Below are 17633 nucleotides of genomic sequence, written 5' to 3'. Positions count from 1 at the left end.
ATAGTTCACTGGAAAAACAATATAGTTTTATATACATGTGTTTAATTGTTTTGCACAGTTTTATTGATACATTAAGACGTTATAAAAATACCATTTAAATTCCAAGATGTCGATTAGAAATGTAAATTTTATTTAACAATTGTTTAACTGTTTAAAGCCTCGGTTCTTGTACTTACTTGATACAAAATCCATGCTTGCACTCGTTAAATAATGGTTGGATTATTAACGGTAAAATAGTAAAATAACCACTCATAATGTCTCCTTTTTTTCCAAAAAAATAAATAAATGCGATATTTGAACCATTTTAAAGTAGAATCAAATATATCTGTGTGATTAAACATTCAAATATCACCAGAGAACATATTGCAAAGGTTTCCCGGGTGGGAAGTAATCTAAACAGAGCCCCAAACTCGGGGGCAAACGTCATTTGTTTATAAACCGTTGGATTGGTGTGTGTGTGTTTGTCTGTTAAATGTACAACGTAAAACGTAAACACGTTACATTATTAACATGATACGACAAAGGACATATTTATTAGAAGTATATTACACTATTTTTTGGTAGAACTACTTTTTTATTGTTTAATCCATTTGAGGTAAAGCTAGTGAAATATTTTATGTGGACCTTGTAATTCGTAATGCGAATAAAGAGGTATTCACATGTCAATGTAATGATTTTCTTATATTTCTTTATGTTGTTGTTTGCATTTACTATTTTTCCTATTCTTTACACACAAAAAAATAATTTTAAACTATCATTAAATAAATTTTGCTCTAGCAAATGTGTTCTTTATTTTTGGTCTCACATGTCTATGTTATGATTAATGAAAACAATTTTTATAGTGATTGTGTACTAGAACTGTTTATCTTTGCTTTATGCATAATTTATATTTTAAGATGCATAGTACTGCTTGAAACCACAATGTTACCGGCGACATAAAATAGTGGTTCCATTAAGTTTCATTGGTTATGTATTACATATTCAAAACGAATAAAAACTGTCGTTATTAAACTATAGGCATGGTTAAACATGTTAAAACTGTACCAAAAAGCAACACAAGTAGTGTTACCTGAATTTTTATATCCGCATATGTTTATGCAACATTTCCATTCAATTTGACATATTAATACTTCTATTTCTTACTGATTATTTAGACCAAATACGCAACTTGCATGTACGCACTTAAGTTATGACTTGATATGTAACAAACGCTTCCACATATTTATAACACTCATTTGGCACGAAGTTCTAATGTTAAAAATAAATATACGTTTTCACTTAATCTCATATATAAATAAACTGAAAATATATGTATTTTTGTGACCAAATCAGGAGCAATGAAACAGTTCCTTATTCAATATCGAACATATATAAAGAACTGGCATTTGCAGTTTACTTTCAAACCAAATTGTTCTTACATACATATTTAAAAAATAGAAAAAGACCTGTCCAGCTTACACAAATATTTACATAGACGAAACCGTAAGCCCTTGTAAATCATTTTACATGTAACTATGCTAAAAATATTCCGAAATAATTCTCATCATTTGTTACTCAGGTTCCTTTATGCTGCCGAATAAAACAAATATTTAACTTTTACTAATTTTTGGTTTGGATGTCTGTGTGCGTGTCAACCTGTCGTTAATCCGTCCATGCGTCCGTGTGTCTGTGTGTATATGTGTGTCTGTTTGTGTGTCTGTTTGTGTGTATGCCTGTCTGTAAGTATGTGTATCTGTCCGTCAGTAAGACTGTATGTCTACCCATATGTCTGAAGGTCTAACTGCCTGACTTCCAGCATGTCAGCCTGCTTGCCTGCCTGCCTGTCTGCCTGCCTGCCTGCCTGCCTGCCTGTCTGCCTGTCTGACTGTCTGACTCTCTGTCTGTCTGTTTGTCTGTATGTCTGCCTGTATGCCTGCCTGCCTACCAGTCTGCCTGTCTGTCTGTCTGTATGTATGTCTGTCTTTCTGTGTTTCTGTCTGTATGCCTGTCTTTTTGTTTGTCTTTCTGTCTGTCTGTATGTCTGTCTGCCTGTATGTCTGCCTGTCTGTCCGTTTGTCTGTCTGTATATATGTCTGTATTTTTGTATGTCTGTTTGTCTGGCTGTGTGTCTGTCTGTGTGCCTGTCTGTCTGTCTGTCTTTGTAAATCCAGCAACTCAGCAATCATACAATCTAGCAATCTATTTTAATAATTATATGTATTGCCATTACAATTTAAAGATTGTCAATAACATATAATATTCAAATTACCGCACGTTGAAAATGCCGGATAAAAACATGTTACGTCGATTTTGGCATTTTAGAAAAAAATCAAGATATAAGCTAGAGATTATCGCAAGAATTGCAAAATGTATACAAGAGTATCCATATTCGGACAGAGGAGGCACACTCTCAAATTGCAGACAATTTCTCATCCAAAATAGACAACAGCAAATGCGAACGAAATGAGTGCTGGCCTGCTTTTGATAAACACAAATACTAAACATGGACTTCAAGAAATCACGTTATTATAAATAATTTGACTCCAACACAGGAGTCTTTGTTTACAGAAGGGACATTTTATAATAATAAATCACATATCTGGTTGGACAGTAAAATGACTCAACAATGTTGTACCAACACATTACTAACATTAGCTCGAATGCCTTACCTTTTCGTCGAATAAAACAAGAAGATAATTCATGAAATATTCGAGAAATAGAAAATGATGTTGTATCATGATAGTGTTTTTATATACTTTAAGTGACGAGTCAGGGCTGAAAGGTACTTTAAGGGCGGTTTAACAGGCCATTGTACAACGTGTTCTTTAGATTGTGTTTCATGCTCATCGCATTTATTAAATGTTAAATCAAAACCCTACAAATATAATACAACATTGATATATAAGACAGTGAAGTGTACAATTGTGTTTTTTTTTTAATTATGTTATTTTATATAAACAATTAATGTCTCCAAAAAGTTTAAACGTTGCCGTTGGCATAAACGATCGTGCAGATCTTCGTCACAGGAACTTTGTTTGTAACATCCAAATAAGTTTATTTGAAAAGGTAAAGTTAAATAAATCAAAAGCAAGAACATGGTTCCATAAAATAATATACTTGCTGATTGATTGCCTAGCTTATTGCATATAGTCCAGCTTTTAAACTGGATCACGACCACACGCCATCACAAGATTTGAGCAATTACCACTGATCTAAATAATAGAATTACCTATTTTTTTCGTTATCATAGTTGATAAATGAATAAATGCTATCATAAATATGTCGTATTCAGCCGTACTATTTAAACAAAACTTTTACTTTAACTTAATATGGTAGTAAATTAATGATTATGTATTCCATTGTAGTTTTAACCGATTTATTTTAGTTTGATTACATTTAAGCTCTTAGCTTATCGAAATGCTCTCGAGTCCTTTTTTAGTAGAGCCAGTAATCAGTGTAATTTGGGGATCGAATTGTTGGCCTTCCGGTCGCTAGGCGGACATCTTTACTGTAAATACTGAACTTGCAGAAACACATACACGCTTTATCTTTAAAAAACCCATTTAATAAAGTTTGAGAAATCGCGAGATAATTCCATAATACATGCATATAAACCGAATGGTATCGATAACAGTATACATACCGCTTTTCTAATGTGCACATTTAACCGATAATCCAATAAATTTTCATCACTTACACAAAAATAATCTTGAACATTTATGTCGATAAATATATTTTTAGGAATTTCATAAGTACAACCATATGCATGCCTACGCCATTTTTTAAAAATGGTCAAGAGTACAGTGCATTATAGGGCAGATCTTTCATTGGATGAGCGAATTAAAATGTATATTGAATGCAATACATGTACAATGAATTTTTTTATTGCGTCATACGCAGTCGTGTAAAAAATGTGCCAGGGACTTTCTGATACCGGGCACAAATGAAAGTGAATAAATACACTACTTTATCCTGTAAATAAGTTTTCTAGATTATTTAATTAATGTGTACTCGTACTGAAAGATTAAATGCCTTAAGGTATTAGCACTCTAATGAGACATGTTGATTTCTCTCCTTTCTTCGCATATTTCTTAGTGGTGTGGTATTCTGCATTGCTAAATAAAGATTAAATACAATTCACCATACAATAATAATGTTTTTGGCATTTTAAGTGTTCAACTCCCCCCATTTTTTTTCTGAACCATGTTTTTACAAGTTTCACTGTCATTGATCCAAATGTTGAACAAACAACACATTTATAGATAGATGCATACTATATACGCATACGATAGTTAATAACATGTGAGAAAAGGAATAAAGAAAATATAAACAGACAAGTGATGTCATCATTCTTCGGAAAACGAGAAAAATTGCAATATTCAGTCACAAGTATTTTTAAAATAAATTGTCAAGTCTTGTTTTAGGACATGTTAATAAGGTCATGTACATGTGTATATTATGCTTTTAGCTCGATGAATTGTTGTTCATATCTATGCACTTATCCACTCATTCATGTATTCATGTAAATTTTTCTCCCACACACATTTCTTTCTTTCTAAAACGTTTTTTTTTGTAATTTAAATCTTATGGAAATGTATTTTCTGTCCCTATATAACAAATTCTAAGTGAGAGTTGATTGTCAATTCTTTACTATGGCGGTCATTCACTCTTACCTAAAATTACATTTCTTACTCTTAACGATAATTTTCTGTTGTTAAATTTAAAATTTCTCTTTTTTATGCCCCCGAAGGGTGGCATATAGTTTTTGAACTGTCCGTCAGTCAGTCTGCCAGTCTGTCCATCCGTCCGAAAACTTTAACATTACTATTGCAATATTGAAGATAGCAACTTGATATTTATCATGCATGTGTATCTCATAGAGCTGCATATTTTGAGTGGTGAAATGCCATTGTCAAGGTCGTCCTTCAAGGTCAAAGGTAAAATATATGGTATCTGGTTGGCCGTCCGAAAACTATAACATTGGTCATAACTTTTGCAATATTGAAGGTAGCAACTTGATATTTGGCATGCATGTGTATCCCATTGGGGTTTGAGCGTGAGTCTTGTACTTAATATTCATGTTTTCAATAAAATTTAGCCGCATTCTGGGAAAACTGGGCCAAATGCATTTGCGTAAAGTGTGTTCCTAGATTAGCCTTTTTTGGTCAAAGGCAAATCAGGGATAAACCTTCCTGGTTTTATGGAATTTTTGGCTTAATAGAAGTCTCCTCGAAGGTTATTACAGTGTAAGCAGAAAGTTTCGTCCCAGATTAGCTTGTGCTGACTGCACTGGCTTATCAGGAACGACACATAATACGCATGCGTTAAGCCTTATTTTCCCAAAACGAGACTCAAATGTTCATTCTCATTCCTCAATGTAAACATAGTATGCATGTGTATTTATGTAAATTCTAGACTGTATTCCAGAATAACGGTATATAAAAATGTTAATAAAAATCAATTTGTTTCAGCTCTCCTAGGTGAATGGCAAAGATAAAAACAGCGTTTTGCAGAGTCATCATATTTAATTTGATGAGTTTATGATTTGAAAACATACACTTAGTATCAATAAAATGCCATTACTTCCAGATAAAAATTGTTTGTGTATACCTTCCTTGTGATCGATTGAGCCTCGTTCTGGAAAAAAACGGGCTTAATGCATGTTTGTAGTGTTGTCCCAGATCAGCCTGGGAAGTCTATACAGGCTCATCTTGGGCAACAATTTTCATCTTAACTGGATTTTTGCTGATTAGAGACTTTCTGTTATTAAAAAATACCATGAAAGCGGAAAGTATTGTCCCTGATTTGCCTTTGCAGACTATACAGGGTTTTCAGGGCCGACTTAGTATGCACATGCATTGAGCCAAGTTCTCTCAGAATAAGTATCATTGAGTGAAGAATTTATTTTATGATTAGCATTGAAAGACAAAAGGTTTTGTGAACATGGCTTGTACTTAAAATTTGCATATCTGATTAACCAGTTACAGTTCGAACCCCGTAACATTTATTGTCAGTATTCCTTACATTTTATGGTCCTAAATTTCATTAATTCCCCTTTACACCACCAGATAAGACTGACAAGTTGAAAGGCGTTCAAACGATGCCCAACATCGACCAGTCTGCCCGACCCACTGTCCCGACTGCAAACAGCAGTTCAGCTAATCTGGGCGAGGGTCTAAACGGAACCAGTCGTCAGGTTCGGATCTGCATGAAAACAACTCCTCAGTGAAGGTAAGGAAACAAATTTTGTTGTAAAATAAAGCACTTACTGGATAGAACTTGGCTTTACACACTTTTTATACTCCTTTTGACTCCGGTTCACTCCGTTTGAAAATAAAATATTATTAAATACTTTTCTGATTAGTTTCAAGTTTTAGAGGCTTCATTTCCAACCCTACCATACTGATGGGCAGCAAACAACATACAACTTAACAGACTGGGAGTTGCTCACAGGCTGTTCTGGTTTTACGCTGGTTGCATATAGCCATTTTCATGATCTGCAGGAAAACAACTCATCGGTGAAGGTCGGGAACGAATTTGAGACTTGCTATGAAAGTGTGGGTCAAGTAAAGCCATAGCAATTAAGTGCTTAACTAAATAATGAGCCTAGCTGGGATAAAAATGCGCTTATTGCACGTGCGTAAACTAGCCCCAGATTTGCCTGTGCAGACGGCTAAGGCTAATCTGGGACATAACAACTTTTTTGTAATTGTTCATTTAAAAGAAGTCTCTTCTTTATGAAAATGCAGTAAATGCAGACAGTGTCTGTGACAAATATTTACACACATGCATTAAGCATGGTTTTATCTCAGAGCAAGGGTCATGTAGGGGCATTTAATTTTGGAAATGTCAGCATCTAGTTATTCTTCCTCAATTTAGATTTATTTTAAAATTAATGATTTTTGTTTCCCCTTACAGCTGAACAATCACTTCATGAAGAAAATCCCACTTTGGTCTGATAGGGTTTAATGCACGTGCTTAAAGTTTCGCCCCAGATAAGCCTGTGCAATGTGCACAGGGTAAGGGCTAGCGAAAATCAAGTTTAGACGGAAATTGTGGTCAATGTCCCTAACCCTTTGCAGTATGCACAGGCTAATCTGGGATGACACTTAACCCTTTCAGTGTTGGAACCTAATTTTGAAGGCCTTTGCAAACAGTTTGGATCCAGATGAGACGCCATGTTTGCTATTCTGATAGTATTCTTTGAAAAAAAATGAAGAAAATGCTTATTTACAAATTCAGCAGACGACATTTTAGCAGACGACATATTTCCCAGTATGCAAAGGTTTAACACACATGCATTAAACCCTGTTGTCCCAGATGAAGGCTAATAAATTAACATTGAAATATTGAGTCCTTTTTTAGACCACGAAATTGTGCGTCCCTTGCAGTTGAACAATCACTTCATGAAGAAGATCCCCCCTGGGTCAGAGGCAGCGAACATTCTGGTTGGCGAGGTCGATTTCCTCACTCATACGATCAGGGCGTTCATCCGACTAAAGACGTCCAACACAATGGGCTACCTCACCGAGGTTCCGGTTCCAACAAAGTTTGTTTTTGTGCTGCTGGGTCCAACAGGAAACCAGAGCATATACCATGAGATTGGACGCTCCATAGCGACACTAATGACCGACTAGGTTTGTGTGTACATTTTTGGATGTTTTGCAAAAAGTGTCTATCATCTCAAAACAAAGATAACTCTTGCTCTTCTATTCTAAGAGTTATTGCTCTTTTTTAATGTTTGTTTCTTTTTTTGTCTGGAGCATATCTAAAAAAATATTAGATGTATTGAATGTTAACTTAATAGGTATGTATATTTCATTTAGGGAGTGTGCAGTGCACAAGAACCGTAAATCTTGCTCCTATGTTTTCAGAGATATTGCCCTTTTGTTGATTTTTTTTATCCTCGCCGAAAAAAAATTCGGAGGGGATATAGTAATTTGTCCTGTCCGTCTGTCCTTCCGGCCGAAACTTTGTCCGGAGCATAACTCCAAATCTATTCAATGGATTTACTTTAAACTTAGAATATAAACAGATGGCAACTAGGAGATGTGCAGTGCAGTGACCATGAACCATAACTCTATCTACCTCAGTTTTTGAATGATCTCCCCTTTTATATAAATATAGTAAATTTTTGTCCAAAGCATAACTCTAAATATACTAAAGGGATTTACTTGAAACTTGAAATATAAACAGATGGCAACTAGGAAAAGTGCAGTGACTAAGAGCCAGAACTCTATCTACCTTAGTTTCTGAAGTATCTCCCCTTTTATATAACTTTAAAGTAAATTTTTATCAAGAGCATAACTCTAAATCTACTAAAGGGATTTACTTGAAACTTGAAATATAAAAAGATGGCAACTAGGAGAAGTACAGTGACCAATAACCATAACTCTATCTACCTTAGTTTTTATATTATCTCCCCTTTTACATAATTTTAAAGTAAATTTTTGTCCGGAGCATAACTCTTAATGCACTGAAGGGATTTACTTGAAAGTTGAAATATAAACAGATGGCAATTAGGAGAAGTGCAGTGACTAAGGACCATAACTCTATCTACCTTAGTGTTTGAATTATCTCCCTTTATTTAATTTCAAAGTAAATTTTAGTGTGGAGTATAATGAATTATTTCCCTTTATTTGTTTTACAAATATTATTCTACTCTCTAAAACAAATGTTGTCATACAAGCAAACACATTTCGGCGGGGATTTGGCACTACAGTGACAAGCTCTTGTTTACCATACTTTGTCGGGAGCATATCAACTTAATCAGCAAATATATAGAAAATATCTTAAACAATCTTCTTCTATGAAACTGCAAAGGCCATGGGTTAACAATTTGGTGTGTAACCTTGTATAGTGGTCCTGTACAAAGTTGTTTACAATTATGCCCATGGGAACACAATTTGCATATAAGGGTAACTTGTTTTCCTTTTATGTATAAAGTGAACACTTGTAAAATCTTCTCTGAGACAGCAAGGTGGAAAAGTTTGGTGTTTAGCAAGGGGCATAGCATGGTGGTTATTAACCAAGTTTGTTCAAATCATGCCCGTGGGATCAAAACTCGCCATGTTCAGAGCTCACAAGATTTATATTGACTTTTAGAGTGAACAACTTAAAAATCTTCTCTGAAACCGCAATGGTCAAGGTTTCAATACTTGTTGTGTAACATAGTGTTGTTTTCCTCTAAGATTGTTCAAACCATGCTCCTGGGGTCGAAACTAACTAGGCTCCAGGGGTAACATGATTTTCATAGACTAATTTAGTAAATATTTTTATTATACCCCAAAAAACGAAGTTAAGGGGGGTATATAGGAGTGAGCTTGTCTGTCTGTCGGTCTGTCGGTCGGTCTGTCTGTCGGTCGATATTAAGTGTCCGCTCTCTAATTCAAGTTGTTTTCATCTGATCTTCACCAATTTTGGCCAGGTGTTGTATATATATGATGTCTAGGTCAAGTTTGAATATGGATCATGCCGGGTCAAAAACTAGGTCACGGGGTCACTAAGTGCGTTTTAAACATTTTTCATGGTGTCCTCTCTCCAATTCAAGTAGTGTCTGTGACATCCCAGCTTCACCACACTTGTTCAGAAGTTGTATCTAGATGATGTGTAGGTAACGTTCGAACATGGGCCATGCTGGGTCAAAAACTAGGTCGCCGGGTCACATCTGTGACAAAGCTCTAGTTTTATCTTATTTTCTGAAGCCCCCAGGGTAAGGGGTTTAATGTTTGGTGTACAACATCGTATGGTGCGCCACTATTTAGTTACTTCAAATAATGTCACTGATGTGAAAATTGAAGCCACCCTTGTGTAAACCTGTTTGTTTTTTATGTATAGAGTGAACATTTTAATCAGGTGTAATTTTGTCAAATCTGTGTCACATATAGTAAAAACCGATACAAAATTCATAGTTATTACACAATTATTGCAAAGTCTGCTTGTAACAGTTTTTACCTAAATGTCTTAAGACAGTGGCCCTTTTGTCATATGTAAATTGTGTCCTATGCCGATCTTAAAACTTTAAGTGATATCTATTATGTTATATGAATATATAACCTAACTAGCAATTCCCATTGAAACAGAGACCTGAGGGGGAGGGAGTATCTCAGACATGACAAAGACAGTTTTCAAGTTCTCATTTATTTAATAAATTTGTTTGTAAATGCATTATTTTGTCCTGAGAAGTTCTTTATTAACACTGGATTGGAGTCCTATTTTGGTATTCAAGTGATCTTCAGTTAATCATGCTACCCATGTTCTTATGTTTTATTCAACCAATTATTCTAATTTCTTTATGGATTGTTCTTGAGTTATATTTTCTTGTGTATGCCCAAATAAACCAACCGTTAACTCGGGAGTGTTTATATGGTTTAATGTTACTCTACAGTTCAGTGACAGATTTCATAGTTACTTTGTTTACTGAAGTTTAAACATTCAAGCACATATGAGTTATATATTTTATAGTGTTAGGCATTACTTGTTGTATGGACTTGAGCTAGATATAAGTGATTTGTTTAGCTGTTTAATTTTTGGAACAGTTTTAGGAGCTACCAAATTATTTAAGTTGAAAGTTAAGAGATCTAAAGCTGCCGTGCTTGTAAAACTCATTCAGTAAAATGGCAACCTTACACAATCCACCTTTGACAAGGGTTCCGACATGATTCAAGACTTCTTGTGCTCGACCTGTGAAGACAAGAAACTGGAAAATTCAGCTGATTACTACTGCGAAGCGTGCATTAAGTTTTACTGTGGGAAATGTATTAACATGCACAGGCAGTTGTTTACAAAACATGTCCCCTTTGAAAGGGGCGATATGAAGAAATTGCCAGTGGCCAAAGAGGTGGAAGATTTTCTTCTGAAATGATATGTACATAAAGAAGAAAGCCTGAAAATGTATTGTGAAGATCACAGTGAGCTGTGCTGCACAAATTGTGCATTCCTTAATCACAGGTATATTTTTTACTTCACTTTAATATGGAAAGATTTAGAAACAAATGTTGGGTTTTCACACTTTTTTGCAAGAAAGTCAAATTATTAGCTGAAAAATTGGAATTTTATAGTATCAACAAAAGATTTGTTATTTCATGAAACCATCAATTGTTCATGTACAAAAATTAAAATTAGAAAACTGCAGTTTTTAGCATCCTTTGTAAGTGTGTCAGTAAAATATCTGATGAAATAAATACTTAGGTTTTAGATACACAATGTATATAAATGATTATTTGTGTGTATACTATGTTACCATTTGACTGTACTCATAAATATATATATATATATATATATATATATATATATATATATATATATATAAATATATATATATATATATATATATATATATATATATTATATTTGGAGAAAGATATGAGTGAACAACCAGATACACAGACATACAAACTGACAGACAGACAAACACACAGACATATTCCTATTGGAGACTTCGGCGTGTGCGCCTAGTTACTGTGCAGAATGAAGCAGACATACTGTGAAATCCCCATCCTCAAAATAGGATGGTTTATTCACAGTTATATACCCTATACATCTTCCAATGTTGGAACAGTTTACATACACAGAAGGGACAGTTACATGAACATTTATTACAAACATGAAACCATAGTGTTGTATTTGGGTAGGATCCGATAAGGATTCAAAAACTACCCTAACACTATGTTAGAGACACAGCGGAAATACGTTGGATCTAGAAGATACAGTGAAATTATGAGTATTTTTGTGTTTTAAGGGAGATAATTATATTTCACAACAACGCTATTTCCGTATTATGTGATCTATTAATAGATACTCGTTCACAGTCGATTGTTTATATATTTGGAGAAAGATATGAGTGAACAACCAGATACACAGACATACAAACAGCAGGGCTTGACACTAACTTTTTTATCCACCGCCAGAGGCGGAGGGATATTGTTTTGGCGTTGTCCGTCCGTCCGTCCGTCCGGCTGTCCGTCCGTCCCTCCGTCCGGCACTTTTGTGTCCGGAGCCATATCTTGAAAGTTCTTTGGTGGATTTCATTTAAACTTGGTATGAGTATATATATGCATAAGAGGATGATGCACGCCAAATGGCATTGTACACCATCTGTTAAAACAGACTTATGGCCCTTTGTATCTTAAAAAAAATGCTTTTTAGTGTCCGGAGCCATATCTTGGAAGTTCTTTGGCGGATTTCATTTAAACTTGGTATAAGTATATATATGCATTAGAGGATGATGCACGCCAAATGGCATTGTACACCATCTGTTAAAAACAGACTTATGGCCCTTTGTATCTTGAAAAAATGTTTTTTACTATAGGCACTTTTGTGTCCGGAGCCATGTCTTGGAAGTGCTTTGGCGGATTTCATTTAAACTTGGTATGAGTATATATATGCATAAGAGGATGATGTACGCCAAATGGCATTGTACACCATCTGTTAAAAACAGACGTATGGTCCTTTGTATCTTGAAAAAATGCTTTTTACTATAGGCATTTGTGTGTCCGGTCCATCTATCATTATGTTCATCCGTCCAATTTGCACCCATCCTCAAACAAAGCATATGTTGCGGGGGATACCTTTGGCCTTTCATGCCCTCTTGTTTACCTACTGACCAAAAGGACCACCAGCTTTCAGAAATTACTGGTCCTCCAAGATTTTAAGTGGTCCGACAATTTCTATGTTATTTTACCTAAATTTGAACTAAATTTTCAAACTATCCACACTGTATTGTGCACTTAAAAAAGAACACTTTACTATCTACTAAACTATATCTTATCCTTTTTATGTTTTCGATGTACGTCAAGCTTTTTTCTTCATTAGTTTTAGGTTTTTTAGGCTGAATGAAACTCTACATCGCGAAAAACTTGTTATCTTAAAAATACGCACGTTTACTCTCCGGCAATATCAAAACATAATTCGGCGCCCTCCAGTGTAAATTCGCACGGTAAACAAAGTATATTCTAATGGTACTTAGATCGATAACATGCTGAGTATTGCTGCTTTTTCAAAATAATAAATACCATTTTTTCATTTCTCGATCCGAACGCTTGGAATTTTATGTTCATTTGTGTATCAATCATGGCGAAGTCCGGAAACATTTGCGAGTGACATTTGCGGAAGGTTAATTGATTTCTTGAACCGACACCAGGTTTTTGTCATCCGGGGATCTAGAAAAAATTTAATTGCCAATATGCTGCTACTTTAATCACGGTCTCGAGTCAGCCAATAAACTAATAATACAATTGCCAATAAACTAATAATTCAATCATCGGTTTATTATGAACATATTAAGTTGTTTTATTGATAAAAACAGCTGTCCACCAGTATTTCACAATAAGCTGGCCAGTATTTTTAACTGGTCAGACGGATCAACCAAATTTCTAGTTTCACTGGTCCTCCCTATTTTTTACTGACCCCGGGTCAACGGACCACCGTTAGTGTCGAGCCCTGAACAGACAGACAGACAAACAGACAGACATATACCTATTGGAGACTTCTGCGTGTGCGTCTTGCTACGGTGCAGAATGAAGCAGACATACTGTGATATATATATATATATATATATATATATATATATATATATATATATATACATACATATATTGATTTTACCAGAGTATTTTAGATTCCCAGTATGTAAATATTTTATATAATTTTAATTTTGTGTGTCTCTTATTTCAGACACTGCCAAAAGGTAACTGTTATATCAGACAAAGTAAAGAAATATCAGATCACAGACCTTCAAAAACTGTCAGTTTCTATCCAAACTATTCTGGAAGAAATGAAGAATCTTCAAGACAACCAGGAGGCGAGCATTCAGTATGTGCAAAGTTCATATTATGAGCAGCTACACAACATACAGAAAACTCGTGGAGAAATTAATTCAGCCTTATACACGATTGAACAGAAGACACTGAAGGAAATGAAAGATACTCTGACCAAACTTCAGGCCTCTTCCAAAAGTGATGTTGACAAATGCATCAGGCTACGGGATGAATTGAAACAACTTCGAGATGCCATACAGGACATTGATGATAAAAGCAAGCTGGAACTATCCTTTATAGCCACCAGGAAATGTGAGGAAAAAAAGCAAGAGTCTAAAACCTTTCTAAAGAAGAATTCTCTTCAGGCTAAAGTTTCAATAACATTCCAGCCTAACAATGAAATTATACAGTACTTGTCAACACTATCAGGTCTTGGAGAGATTGAACACAGTACCCATACATTGGTGGTACAAGGGGATCCAAACAAGGTCATCACTGTGCAGGGGAAGTCTGAACAAAATGTGAGAATATCAAGTGATTTAGAGGAATGCCGTATCTGTGACATATGGGTCCTCCCAGAAGGACAGGTCCTGATAGCAGACAGCCGTAATAACACAATCAAGCTTCTTGACCAGCAGTACCAGGTTGTTAGTCACTGTAGTGTGACTACCTATCCACATGACCTGTGTAATATCACATCCAGTGAGGTGGCTGTGGCTGTCAATGTAAAGGATACCGGTAATACCATACATGAGGTCTAGTTTATCACATTCAACAACATGAAGATGGTGAGAGGAAGGAAGCTCCAGTTAACACATGAATGTTGTGTTATTGCCTATCACCAGGGAGACCTGTATATAACTGCTAGTACTACATTGTACAAGTATACACTTAATGGGAAACTTGTCAGCAAGATGTATGAGGATACATCAGACAAATTTACAGGTAAGAATCATAGTTGATTAATCTTCATTTCTTTAGGAATATACTTAATAAATAGACTCAGAATTAACAATCAGTTTCTTATTTAAGCTGCAGTTAAGAATACAAATTCATGCTAACATGATTTACACATTCACTGTATGAAATATCTATAAATAGACACCGAATATTTTTCAGTTACTGTTTGTAACCTGAAGTTGATAGTTTCGGTTTAATTTAAATTTTCAATAATTGAATTTGAACTTGATAAAATGTAAAGCATTGTTACTGTTAAAGAAAATAGTTACAATATTTAGGATTTTAGTAACAACAATAACTTTACCTCTCCATGTGTATGATCATGTGTACATGTATGCATAAACTATTATTATTGCAAGTAGCTACACCACCTGACACATGCATGTGCATATTGCAGCATAATGATTTCATTCTATCTTGTTGTGAAGGACTTCAATTCTTCAAACAAAAATCACATCCAAACATGTAAAACATAAATACGAAACAAAACACTGTAACAAAACGTCCTGCCAAGCCTCAATATCAATTATTATTTGTTTTGTACCGATCTTAATAATTTGTTCTATCTGTTGTTGAGTAACATATTATAAATACTGTTTCAATAAGATTTGTTATAAACTAGTGTACATATAATTTAATATCTTGATGTAACTCTGTATTGCAGTAATGAGGTGTGCTGTGAATCCCACTGGGGACAAGTTGTACATCACTGACATCCTCCATCGCAGGCTCCTCACCCTGGCCAGGAATGGTTCAGTCCTGGCCACCTTCACTGACCCTGCACTAAAACAACCAGGTGATGTACACGTGACACCTGCAGGCCAGGTGCTGGTTTATTGGTCCATGCCCAGCACTATCCTACAAGTGGATAGTGAAGGCAAGAGGAAGCTGGCTACACTTGCTACCAAGGAGGATGGTTTGGTGAAACCATGGTCAGTCTGCTACAACAGACACACTGCCTCCATCCTTGTGGGCCTTTATGCCAACAGCAGCATCATGGTGTTCAGAGTACAATAGCAGAATTTTACATGTATCTTGATGTATTATTCAAATTATATACATCCCATGGGATCGTGTTATTGTGCATTAGAACATGGCGTTATGATACAAAATTAGTGTTTTTATTTTGTAAACAAATAATTGTTGTTTGTTCAAAGGATATAAGTAGTTTTTGTCAACATAAGAACTATTATAGAATGTATTATATTGTTGCTTCTATAATAATTGTGTTCGACTTTACAGGTTGACATGAACGTCTTCTCAACATACACAAATATTTTTTGTTCAGAATAAAATTTGCATAACTTAAACAATCACAATGAATCTATTTATACGCAATAATTTCGTTTAAAAATAAACATAAGACATATATTGAAGGTTACTTGAAATTTGTTTGATCCTTATTTTTGAAGTATGACGAATACATTTGTTTCCTGCACTGAAAACATATTTATTTTTTAAACTTTAATAGAATTATTTCAGCAAAGCTGTTAAACCCAGGTTTTGATCAAAATTAATTCATGGAAATGTTGAGAACATTTTCTGCCAGTAGACTTTAATAAATCAATGCTTATTCAGAATCTGCCTATATGAAAATTAAAGCGATGCAGCATTGTGTTTTGCAATAATATAAACACCAGTGTACAGGGTGAAGCTATTTGATCATGAGAAGACATGTTAAGCAGCTACAACAGTGTGATGCCTGACTGACACAATTAATACATTTTGTGTCTTTATATTTGCCAAAGGGTTTATTTTTACTGGCTGTGTTTTTATATATGACTATTATATTGTATTTTGGCCACTAGTGTATATTGAAGCTTTTTGCTTATCCTAAATATTGGTCACGGCTTCACAAAAATAAGCGCTATAACATGCGATCTTGCAAAAAGGGGGATTTAAAGCTTGTGTGAATACCAACAACAAACTATTTCAAACAATCGTTTGAATTTTCTAGCACAAACATTTAAAATTTGTTACCCCAATCTATACGTCAAACAAACAATTTAGTGACATTTAAGAAAAAAGTCAAAGCTTATCTTTCTACCACCCTTTATGAAATAAACTGAACATGCTTCATGCTTTTTATATATATTAAATAACGTTAGTTTAATGTTTGAATACTGTTCTTGCATAAATGGTTATTGTAGTTTTATGTCTGTCATTTCTTTTTAATTATGCTATATTTCATTATTAGTGTGCATGCATATATGATTAATTATGTTTTGTTCTTATTGCTTAAGATAAAATATAATGTATTTGTTGTATATTGTATTATGTTAGAAGACCTTGTTGAAAATATGAAATGTATTATACAAATTGCATATTATGTACTTTCATCTGATTTATTATGTAAGGGTTTTAATGTGTTCTTATACTGAATGGTATATATGACTCAACAATTTGCATTCTTCCACAATTAAATACATGCACAACACTTTAGAATTACAAATAATTAAAACCACTTCAATTGATCATATTCAAAATAATATTCAGTTAACCTGAATTGATTTGCCATTAGTGATTTTGGCATTAATTCTATGGTTTTAAATACTGATTAAATCTATTGCAATCAAATTCAATGGAGTTGGTTATGTTTCAAGTAACAATTTAATGTATCAATGGTTAGATGTGGCTTCTTAACAAGTCTCAAACAATTGGTTGCATATGATATGCCAATTACACAAGGTTTTATTCACTTCAGTTATCAAAAGAATATAGACATGTTTGTCAAGCAGATCAGTAATTATCAATGCAAATTATAATGGGTAAAATATTTGACAAGCCTTTTGAATTGTCAAAATGATAATGGTTTTATCTCAAATTTAAATTAAAATTTAAAGGGGCCTATCAAAGGTACACATTAGTACATTTTCAAAAATTAAAATTACATATAAAAAAGAAGCAATTAAATGGTTGCCTGACACTTAGTTTGTT

At 34.3% G+C, this 17633-nt stretch overlaps 1 pseudogene; it reads left to right on the top strand.

Annotated features, from left to right (window-relative positions):
- The first annotated feature begins 6079 nt into the window (after positions 1-6079).
- LOC127848234 (electroneutral sodium bicarbonate exchanger 1-like) overlaps positions 6080-17633 on the top strand; it is a 61195-nt pseudogene continuing 49641 nt past the window's right edge.

This window comes from Dreissena polymorpha, chromosome 1 (assembly GCF_020536995.1).
Source record: "Dreissena polymorpha isolate Duluth1 chromosome 1, UMN_Dpol_1.0, whole genome shotgun sequence".
In the NCBI taxonomy this organism is placed as follows: Eukaryota; Metazoa; Mollusca; class Bivalvia; order Myida; family Dreissenidae; genus Dreissena; species Dreissena polymorpha.
This window is presented reverse-complemented; position numbering and strand designations above follow the sequence as displayed.